The 12455-nt window shown below is 37.2% G+C and overlaps 1 protein-coding gene across 25 annotated transcripts in view; it reads right to left on the bottom strand.

Annotated features, from left to right (window-relative positions):
* The window catches only part of rims2a (regulating synaptic membrane exocytosis 2a), a 183131-nt gene that overhangs the window by 45084 nt on the left and 125592 nt on the right, over positions 1 to 12455 (bottom strand). The window lies entirely within an intron of this gene.

Raw genomic sequence — 12455 nt, 5'->3', positions numbered from 1 at the left:
GCATGTGCATGCAAGAACGCTGAAATAGATTATGCATTATGTATTGTCCCCAAAAACACCAATTCTCAAAACACCAGTTCTCAATATCGCATATTACATACAAAACCAGCTCCATGAAGATAGTAGAAGACCTTGAGTGGCCTACAAAAGAGTTCTAATCTTAATCCTATTAGGATGAACTGAAACACTGACTGCACCCCAGGCTTTCTCACTCTACATCAGTGCCTGACTTCACTAATACTCTAGTGGCTGGATGAGCACAATTTTCCACAACCGCACTCCAAAATCTAGTGAAAGATCCTCCCAGAAGAGTGGATTATTATTATTACAGCAAATGAGGACTAAATATGGAATGGGATGTTCAAAAAGCCCATATTAATCTTATGGACAGTGGGTGATAAACCTTTGTCCATATAGTGTAAGACACATGATTAGACTTCGATAAATAAAAAATACAAATAACTACACCATAAATATACAACTTAGAACACCAAAAGTGAACAAGGAAGTAACTTCCACAACATTAAATGTAACTATACAAAGATAATAAATGATGATGGCATTAAGAAAAAAATTAAGGTCACGGGCAAAAGGACAAATTAACCACAGGATTTCTTGGAGTTAAGAGTACTACACTTCTTATTTGTATGAACCAAATTAGCACATTGTTAATTATTTTCCTACAGTGTGAACCCTAAAATGGTAAAAACTGTTTGCTTGTCACATGTCCCTTACAGCATAGTGAAATTCTTTCTTCGCATATCCCAGAGATGGGAATCTGGGGTCAGTCAAGATACAGCGCCCCTGGAGCACAAAGGTTTAAGGACCTCGCACAAGGGCCCAAGAGTGGCAGCCTAGTAATAAAACAGTGCTTGAACCCATGAACATCCAAGTAGTAACCCAGAGCCTTAACCCATGAGCAACCACTCCTCATGCAATGTATGTAACTTATGCAATTGTCACCTGGATTTGTAGGCATTGTAAAAAATCCCTTTCTTGGCACTAAATATTCCAGTTCTGTGCAGTGGAAAAAAGGCTTTGGCTGGTGGGGGAGGGGATGGGGTTGTTGTATTTACAAAGCATATACTCTAGTAATATTGTGTGTCAAAATGAGACATTTTGTCTGACTGAGGATTTTTTGCCATTGTGTCAAAATCAACTGGGCGCTCTGAGAATCCTTAAAAAAAGGGGAATTAGCCATTCAAATTTGCAAATGTCTGTCTCTACTAGCTTTTTGCAATTTTCTTTCAAAAATGTCTAGCTATATATCTCATCTGCCTACTTACCTATAAAATCTTTATGTTACTTTAAATCAAATAAAAAATCTTCCAGATGTTCGGCTACATGAGCAAGACAGTTTGGAGACATCACCCCCTCTCTCGTTCACTCACACACAGACACACACACACACACACAAACACACACACTCTCTTTGCGCTGAAGCAGAAATGGGCATGAGTGAGGAAAAAGAAGAAGGAGAACGAGAAGAAGAAGAAGTGCAAGGAAGAAAGAAGGAGCAGAAAAGAAGGAAAGACAGACCTGAGTTTGTCCAAGTATTCGGCTCCATGGCTTCGGAGGGGGTTATTGTGTTAAGTTTAGGAAGGGAGACGAGGTTCACATCACATCACATCACATACACACAATAAACAAACACAAACACAGAGGACATGGGTATAAGAGGGTGTGTGTGTGTGTGTGTGTGTGTGTGTGTGTGTGTGTGTGTGTGTGTGTGTGTGTGTGTGTGTGTGTTGGGATTAAGTGTTTAAAAAAAAGGTATGTATGGTGTTTGGGTTACAGGGATACATAAAAATGGGGTACAACCACAAAAACAACAACAACAACAATAACCACAACACTGGCAACAACAGTAACGGAAAAAAACTTGAAGTGAATAAGACACAAAATGAGTTTGAAGTGAATTCCTAAGGAAAAATCTTCTGGAAATGTTAAAAGGGATGTTAATAAAGAGAGCATAGAATTAAGAGACAGAGCCCAAGAGACCTGAAGAGAGAAGGATAGGATAAAAAAAACAGATAGAGGTGTAGAAAAGAGGACAGGAAGACGATCCACTCAAAAGCGCTTGTGTAACTCCTGTGGAAGCAAAAGCTGCTGCAAAAAGCCCTGAACAAAGAGAATAGTGGAGAATAATAGTTGACTAAACACACACACGCACGCATGCATATACACACACACACTTTCAAGTGGTCCTTTAGGCAATACATGACACTAATTGGACAACACTCTCACCTTTGCATATTCAAACCCCTCCCCACATCTGCTAACAGTGCTGTTTTGTTTTTTTTATTCCGCTTTCTGGATTTCGTGTTAATGAGATTTGCCGTTATCTGCAGCTACCATAAATCATAAACGCAAACACAGTGTGCGTAAAATCGTGGGACCAACCATGACATCATGCATTCCTACTGTTTAATTTTTTTCACGATATGGAAAAAAGTTTTTTTGAACATCCTATTCCTGTTTGCTGTTATAATAGCCTCCACTCTTCTGCGAAGATGTTCCTCTAGATTTCGGAGTGTGCTTAAGGAGATTTGTTCTCATTTAGCCACAAGGGCTTCAGTAGTCATGTAGTCAGGAAGTGGTAGCTCAATAGTTAAGGCTCTGGCTTATTGATCGGAAAGTTGTGGGTTCAAGCCACAGTATCACCAAGCTGCCACTGTTGGGCCCTTAGGCAAGGCCCTTAACCCTCTCAGCTCTATGGGTGCTGTGTCATGGCTGCCCTGCACTATGAGATTTGCTTCCTAACAAGCTGCGATATGCGAAAATAAAGATTTCACTGAGCTGTAAAGTATATGTGGCAAGTAAATGCCTATTTCTTACTTCTCTTGGCCTGGGGTGCATTCAGAGTTCCAATTTATCCAGAAAATTGTTGAGCAGGTTTGAGGTCAGAGCTCTACAGCAGGCCACTTAAGATCTTCCACTCCAACCTATTCAAAGTATATTTTAATAAACCTGGCTTTGTGCACAGGGGCATTGTCATGTTCGGTTTGGATCTCCTAGTGCAAGTTAAAGGGAAATGCAATGCTACTGCCCCAATGACATTCTATAATTATAATTGAAAGCTAGACAGCCTAGAAAATTGTCTGCCTCCAACTTTGTGTTAAAATTTTGGGTAAAAACCACATCTGGGTGGAAAAATCAGGTTTACGTATACTTTTGTCCATACAGTGTTCCTTTAATCCAGTCGTGCTGTTTTGGGTTTTATTTTTTATATAACATAGGTATGCTATGCCAGCTGATGTTTTTGTTTTTTCTATATTACATAAGTTATGTGAGTCCTTAGCTATGGTACCTTATATAGAGTATTAAGAAGCTGTTTCTATGGAATTACTCAATTGACCCGTATCATGTCATCAAGTTCAGTCTCTAAAAAAAGACTTAAACAAGCATCGATTCAATCCCTCGTATATTCTCAGGACAGGAAGAGATAACTGCCAGTCGTAAGTTACCCAGCTAAACACGGCCACGTTGCTATGGCAAAGCGAGCAAAAGCGTGCAGCCCTGAGAAGCAATTTCATTTGGAAATCAATTTGTTTTCAGTGTCAAACCACAAGCAAGGGAACAAAGTTCAATTTAAAAGAAGAAGGCAGACATTTATGCGATCCCCACAACGGCAATTGCAATCTGAGGGTAGCTTGCTTAATTCCAGTAATTTGCTGCACTGGTACTTGCATTCAAGAACATCAAACAATAGAGATTTGTTTGACAGTGAAACAGTGACATCAGGAATATTTTGTACGTGTCTTTGCAGCATCTGTTTGCCAAGTTGCATACTTTCCGCTACTCAAATTTCTTCAAAGTGGTGTAATCCTAAACCTGTTTATCATCCACATACACAGAATTTGGCAGACACCTTATCCAGAATGACTTACATTTATCCCATTTCTAAAACTGATCAGCTATGGAGTTAAGGGCCTTGCTCAGGGGCCCCTGAGTAGCAGCTATGAATTGAACTCACCAGCCTTCGGATCCAAAGTCCAAAGTTTAACCATTAAGCTACCACTTCCCTCAGAAAGAGATTTTACATTAGTTAGACAGTTTAATTTAGCCATGATTTTTGAGTGGCATTACCGTCACTTTCCCAAAAAATAAAATCCCCCTTTGAGATTCTCTTTTGCTCCATTCACACCAGTACGAAGCACATGCCGGCATGCAGCGCAACAGACTTCTATAATTATATCAGTCTTTCATGCCCCACATGAATTTTGTTTTAATTCATGTAATTTTACCAGTGCATCTCATTATTAGCTCTGTGTTACATGTGTTTGCTTTCCTTCATGTAATTTTCCCAACCCTGTTTCACCATTGGTTCATATCTGTTTATTCACAGGTTTTCCATAACAGCACATCCTTGTTTGAGCAATAATTTTATTTATATACAGCCTTAAGGTTGTGTTACATATTTGCTAAGTAACTCACTTCTGTCGATTACCGAGCCATTTTTGTTCCAAGTTTATTACGTTCATGTTTCATGCTTTCTCACTCGTTTTGTCCTCATAGTGTTGATAATAAACTTTATTACAAAAATAGAAAAAAACAGTACTGAATCATAAAAAATGTGCTAAAAGAGATAAAAAAAAATAATAAATATAATTATATAATTAATAAATTATTAATAATACATACAATATAGCACTCCATGCACTCCCCACATGGTCTCGCGTGTAAAAACAAACAGCATGTGGTGTCAATGATTTGCCTGTAGAGGCCGCTCTTATAAGAATAACAGACCGAAAGCCAGAAAAACTTATCGGTATGGATTTTCGCCATAGACTATAGTTCCGGCAATCAACTACAGGTCCTGATGAATCGAGAAAAAAAATATTATCAGTCGTCCTCTAATACTAATTTTGCCTTTTCCCAAGCATTTCACTGCGTGATTGTGTTTAACTCAATAAAAAATACAACAATAAAAGTCTGATTTATTGTTTGCACTGTTGATGTGGCCATCAGTGTTAATTAATGCGTTATAATCAACACACTTCAGCATTCTATCAGGACTGCCTCTGTATCTTTTCCTCGTCAGCACACTTCAGCATTGCACCAAATTTGCTTCCAAGTCACTCTGGATTGTGTAAAATGTTCTTAGAAATGTTATTCGTCAATCTCGCATGATACAAGCCCTCACTCCTGATTCTGTTCTTTCCACACTCTTTCCACAGTATGTGGGGGTGTAGTGTAGATTTAACAACTGTGCCATTTTCTTTTTAGAACAGAACATCCCCTGACCCACAGTGAAAAATAAGCCACAAAAAATAAACTTTACCTAGAAATATTATTGCTTCAAAGCACCATAATTACTTTTATTAAGTCTGAAATGTTTGTAAGCAGTCTTAGCCTTGTATAAAAAGATCTATCATCAAATAAAGCTTGGAAAATCCTCACATGGTTCCGTGTCAGCAATGCAGCTAGTTTCTTCCTTTTAACTTTCTGTTGTCTTTTTTCTGGCCTGGAAACTTTCTTTAACCTACAGTACGTTCCAAAGGAGGTACTAATCTTTTTTATTTCCATCTTTAAAAAATACCAATCTTAATCGGTTTAACCGAAGGAGAGGAAAAAAGTACAATTGCAATCCATTTTGAAATGCTACAAAAAACGGTCCATTTAATTATAGAAATAAAAAATCTATTGCATTAGCAACATATATTTATTAAGTGTATATGTGCAATTTAGTCTTTGGATAATTATTGGATTGAAAGTGTTTTCCAGAAGAAATGAAGAAGAAAGCACACAAGAGGAGGGAAAAGTCCAATCAGGCAGGACCAACCTGGCGGCAGTGGATGGCCATTATGGTGGACCAAACCGTTGTGCATGTTCTGCTGGTCCTCCCATGTCACCTCTGTATGATGCATAATCAGCATTGACAACATGGGCAATAAAAACAAAAAAGCGCACAGTGTGTATGCAATGTACAGCAGTGTGTATGTGTTTTCTCCCAATCCCTATGTATAACAGAATAACCTCACAGATTTAGCATCAGCTACCTTAATAAAAGAAACAATCTGCTTTCTAAAGGATGATGAAAAACCCATCATGCGATGAATCCATTGCAGCTAAATTAATAAAGCGATTGAGCCAGAATAACTGCCCTCGATCTCTTACAAATGAATAGTGGAAGTTTGTTATGTTCGGGTCGAATGTCATTAATAAACCTCCCAAGTTTGACACATTGGAAGGAATATTCAGTTCAGCACTGAAAAACACTGAACAGCTCCTGGCTTTGTAGCGTTTTGCTCCATCTACTGGTCATATGTTGTCACTGCAACAGAAAAGTATACAATTGTCCAGGGGGGTTTTTGTCAAGTAAAGCTAATAAGGACTTTAACCAGATTAGAGAAAATATCTATCTATCTATCTATCTATCTATCTATCTATCTATCTATCTATCTATCTATCTATCTATCTATCTATCTATCTATCTATCTATCTATCTATCTATCTATCTAGCTAGCTAGCTATCTATCTAGCTATCTACACACATACACAATACTTTTGTTTATATAAGTGTTGTGACTTTAAAGTGCAGTCTGTAATGTTATAATGTATATCTAAACTTAAACAATGCTCCAAATTTAAAAGTACAGTAGAAAAAAAAAGGTAATATGGATTTGGGTTTTTTTTCAGCTTTCTTTGACTTTTTGTTTTTCTAAAATCTTCGCTATTAAAAAAAAGTAAACAGTGACTCCTGAGGCTATTTTACTGCAGAAAGAAAAAAAACAATACAATTGCAATTCACAAAGAATGACTAACTGGTCCTTTAATTCTAAACCTTACAGTTTGCTCAGAATTTGTTGTTTATTTTATTACATAAAGCCTGATTTCAAATGATAATTCTAATGATAATAATCATTCAACTCACAGAAGAGAATACATGCTTTTAACATTACAAACTGCTCCCTGAAAATTTACATCATTAATCTGCATAGAATGTGTCAGATATTTAAATCAGTCGAAAGTAAAGAGAATCTGGGCCTGTTATTTATAAAAAGCATGATATTGCACATTAATAACTGCACACTTCACTGCACAGGAAGTAAGGTGAGAGAGAAAGAGAGAGAGAGAGAGAGAGAGAGAGAGAGAGAGAGAGAGAGAGAGAGAGAGAGAGAGAGAGGGGAAGAAAAAGAACATGCAATATATATATATATAAAGGTCGCACGCCCTCTCATATATAAGAGAGAGAGAGAAAAAAGAAGGAGAGAAAATGGAAACAGGATGAAGGGACAGTGAGAGAGATAAATTAAATAAAAAATTAAAATAAAGCCCCAAAACAAACTAAACAAAAAGTATGGAAACTAGATGCACTGCAATCCACACTTCATTCGACACTTGCCTTTCCTCCCATTGGTTACTGCTTTCTCCTCACAGCCTTTCATATACAGAAGACACAGAACACACTTAAAATGCTTAGATATGCTTACAAATCTCTTACATACAATTCCTACATTTTATTATTTATGCTGGTATACAGCACACCTGGTATATAATTAGGTCCAAGAAGAAGCCTAGTCATTTTCTTCCACATTCCCAGGAGTGTCTTTAAACTCTACCTTTGTGCTGGAATAATGAATATTGACAACTTAATGTCACTGCTGGTGCGTATTTGTCGATAAACGCTCGAAATGTGTAGATCCTACAACAGCTGACCTAAGCAGCACTAAGTCAGTTGTGCGTGTAGGCAGCGAAGTGATAAACGCAGGCTCGGAAAAGCGTCATCGTGTGACACACACGAAGGACAGGGAGCAAACGCAAGCAGATGGAGGGATGAAGGAACGAGCAATCTGCTGGAAACAAAAGCTCTACGCCAACTTGGAGTGTGTGCGTATGTTTTCTCCTACGCAGAACGCACCAAACCAGTATAGATGTAAAAAAATAAAAAATGTGATTGAAATTAATGCGATAAAAGCAGATGGAAAGACAGAGGAGTCTCAAGAAGACAAACTTGCTTCTGGGTCAAATGACGGCTGAACGGGAGTGGAGGAACGTACGACAGGTTCCTCCTCATCATCTGCAGGAGCGGCGGGAGACAAAAGGAAACGGATGGGTAGGACGAAGACACAAAGCGAAGGTGGATGATGGATAGAATACGCATGAGCAGTCATGTGATTACATGACTAGTCAGGACTCACTAAGCAACCTTCGAACACATTTGGACTGTTAGTTAAAACAATCTTAAACTAGATATGACATTATTTTCCCCTTATATCCACCCAAGCTTCCTTCTTTTTGTCATCTCAGGAAGATTTTCCTCGTCACACTCATCTCTGGCTTTTACATTAATAATTCAAATCTGAATGTGACAAAGTCTATGGTTAAAACTGGCACAAAAACTAAATGGAATTTGACTGAATTAATGTGACATCCATTTCAAAAGTCAAAAAACAATGTTCATTCATTATTTCTGAATGGCTGGAAATTTACAACCTATGAAAACCAACAACTTTATGCTTAGACTGCATTGTGTTTCAAGGTCAAATGGCCTAATTAAAAACACAGGTTACATTGAATTTGTCCAACATTCTATTCAATTCCATTCATTAAAATGTCCTATTTGATCTGTATAGCAGTTTTAAGAATGGCTACTGTTACAAAACAGCTTTAGAGAAATTAGACTAAGAATATTAATATAGAAATTACATAATTTATTAAAAGAGAGCCATTTACTGTAAACCACTCTATAAACTATAGAGTATATATTTATGTGGCAGAATGGGTGAAGACAAGCACTGGTGTGGATGTGTGGAGTGCAGGTTGGTGAGTAGATGGGGGAGCATATGCTTCTTACGTTTGCGTGAAACTTTACACAATTTTGATACAATGAGTACAATTTTGTCATATCGCTATCGCTACCTGTATTAATATAATATTTAGACTGGAAAAGCTGTAGGGCCCAATAGAAGCAGTATGGTGGTCTTGGGATATGAACTCATTTCATTAACTGCCTGTTTAGAAGCTCAAAATAACCACTTAACCACTTGGCATTACCTACAACCACTTGCCCAGTACTTGGAATCCATCCTCAGCAGCAAGCAGAGAAACAAAATCAGTCGTAGACAAATGACCAGTCCAGGAACATGTAGATTTTGTGTTTCATTCCTTATTCCCACAATGCCTGATGGACTAAATTAGAGACGTATTTGTGAACAGTAATCCTAATCCAGACCCAGCAAACCCTTCCAGTGGCATCCCAGGCTTTCATATATCAACCATTACAGGGGCGCTTATAAGGTGCAACAGAAATAGCTCACTCTTATCATCGAGAGTTTGCAAGCTCACATCCTGAAAGCACCTGTTACTAACTTTAATCGAACAGATCGCTCACAGTAACACCAGCACATGTGGGTGTCTGCGATCTCATCCATGTATTTCCTCACATTTATTAACCGAGACAAACTTATTAATACTATTTTAGTGTCTTGAATAAAAAAAAAACCTCTGATTTCTGAAATGATTGAATTTCGACAATATCTTACCCTTTTGACAATGAATGCCCGAATACTCCCATCAACATGTTTCTGAATCTGGATATTGTGATCTACAAAATGTTATTTTGATATTTGCTTTGACAAAATAATGTTTTATGTATGCCGTCTAAAATTATGATAATGTAAATGTAACTCATTGTAGTAGGATGTCGTAAAAGCTCAGGAATATTTGTTCATGAGCAAGTGGTTAATAAAAAATGATTATAAATACCCCCGAGTTATAACATTTTGACATACAATTTTTCGATCTTACGATGATAATTGCGCTATGACACAATTGTAGCAAACACAGCGTTTTATGCTTCGCCCTCCACATGTGAACTTGTGCTTGTCCATGTGCTCACTGCCACATACATATAAACTGTACAGTTTACACAGTACAGTTTGTGAATGTATCTTTTTTGCTAAATTATTGTACAATTATTAACAAATTACAGTATACTACCCCATACTGTTCACCATTCCTTAAGACTCCTGGATAGGCTAAGCCATCTCTCTTTAAATGCTTTTGAGCATCGGGTTCCTATGGGGCCATCTGAATGCATCTCCATTGTAAGTCAGGGATTACCTGTAATCTAAAGTGACAGGAGCCCCATGATGTTCCTTATGTCCATCTCTGAGCTCAATGTCCACTGGTTCACCACCAGCCAGTAATATTAAGATCCACCAATCCATTCATTCATCTTCACAGGAAACACTTGGGACAAGTGTTACCTGTGAAAGAAATTCAGCACTCATTTAAACAAGCAACCCACTTACTGACATACTTTTGGGAGGAAACTAGAGAACCCAGAGGAAACCCACAGTAAGAACAAACACAAAGATCCAACTCAAAGACTACCTGAGTAACCACAGTAATGTGAGTTTTGGATCAAATCTGGGACCCTGGTGATGAGATTTGACAATGCTCCCCACTGCAATCCCATACTTTTGCAATACTCAGCTCTATCCAAAGTCATATTTACAGCCTTCTCTGCCCATCATTAACCAGTAGCATCAGTGTATACATTTTCATCTTTAAATTATAATTAATGTAGGACATGCTGTCTACTGTACATGCTGTACAATAATGATGACCAAAAACCTAGATCAGCACATCCACAAACACACACACACACACACACACACACACACACACACACACACACAAACTGCTATGTTCTGGCATTGATCGTTCATCGTTGTCCTGCTCTCTGTCTCTCTCTCTGTCTCTCTCTCTCTGTCTCTCTCTCTCTCTCTCTCTCTCTCTCTCTCTCTCTCTCTCTCTCTTTCTATATCCCATACTTAAGCACACGCATTGTCATACATCTTTTCACACAACACTGGTTTTGCCAATAGGTACAAAGCTAATCGTTTTTTCGTGGGGTTTTTTTCCCCTTAAAAATGCCACATAGTCATTTTTTTGCCTAGGAATGCAACACATTTGAGAAAAAAAGCACAAAAAACAACAAAAGTCAATGAGGTATTATGGCCCTGGGGGAAATAAAAGTTGCTCTTTATAAAAAAAAAAAAAAAAAAAAAAAAAAACATTGAGTTGCATATTATTGAAATCCACATAATAAATTTCATAAGGGAACAACGACGGTGGAACAAAATAGATGCTTTTGTTTAATTATCATCAGAGCTTCAAATACATAAGCTGGAAGTTTTTTTGTTTTAGTTTTTGTAATAGCATTGTTTATAAGACAGTTCGATGGCAGGCTTAGTATTTACCACAACACTGACAATGGGTTATGAATACATAGACATACTGTACATACACAAATGCCACAGAGATTCTGCAATAGTCTTTGCACCACATTAAATATTTCTCTCAGCAGAACAGTACCTAAGTTATTGCTAACCATACTAGCTTTCTACCTTTACCAAAGTTCTTTTACAGTTTGCACAGTTTGCTTTTTCCCCCAACCACATCTAATCATAAACAAGAGCTACTTGGAGAGACAAAAAAGAGCTATACCACTCTTATTGCTAGTCAAGCTAGCGTCCTGTCATCGTAAGAGGCCATATGTGTTCGGGTATTTAACTCAAAACATTTGATGGTTGCTCATTTTGTGAAAGTAAATGATTACATCATACTTATTTGTATTGTTTTCTAGCAATGCTAATCTTTGAGAGAAGGAATAGCATTGGGTAGCATTCTTTCTAGCATGCTGACTAAAAATGCTAGTTACACAATCTTGTTGCTAGCTTATTTTAAAAGGAGCAAGGAGGTTTCTAAAAATAAATCTCCTGTTTTAGAAATAAGCTAATAGTGAACGATAGCGTTATTAACTTTAATATTGTTGTTAGTCACAAAAAACATTAGTATTGTTAGATTGTAATAAATGGATGCTAATTCACACAGGAGTAGGCCAAAATGCATCCAATTTCAGTCATTATCATGCCCTTTAATTTTAAAAGACATTAGTATTGTAAAGATGTTTCTCTAAAAACAACCGGAGTTGCAGCAAAAAAAAGGTTATGGTTGATGTCAGCATTATACTTATTTGTATTGTTTGGAGTCATGCTAGGTTGCTTTCACTGAAAGAAACATTAGCGTTGTTTGGTTACAAGCAGCTGGTAATAAATGGACACTAATGCACAAATGCTGGAGTAAGCTAAACTGCATTCACTCCTTGGCACCCTAGGTTCCTTCATTTTATAGGATTAGCACTATTAAGGTTTCATCATTAAAAAAATGCAGATGGTGGATGTTAGCATTATACTAATTTCTATTGTTAGTCATGCTCAGTTGAACATACGTTCAAGCTTATTTTTATTGTAAGTGACTTAAGTATTTTGTCTTAATTCACTAGTAATAATATATACTGTTGAAAAGAGCCTGCATATGCTAACATGTCTTTATTACTAGTCATGCTAATGTCCTTTATTCAGAGAAAAATCAATTTTTTTGGACACTGCAAATCATATACAGTATGATTGCTCCTATTTGTTATAAAATAATTTAGCATT

This window comes from Silurus aristotelis, assembly GCF_946808225.1.
Source record: "Silurus aristotelis genome assembly, chromosome: 25".
Lineage (NCBI taxonomy): Eukaryota > Metazoa > Chordata > Actinopteri > Siluriformes > Siluridae > Silurus > Silurus aristotelis.
The sequence above is the reverse complement of the archived record's forward strand: the minus strand, read 5'-3'. Positions and strand labels throughout refer to the sequence as shown.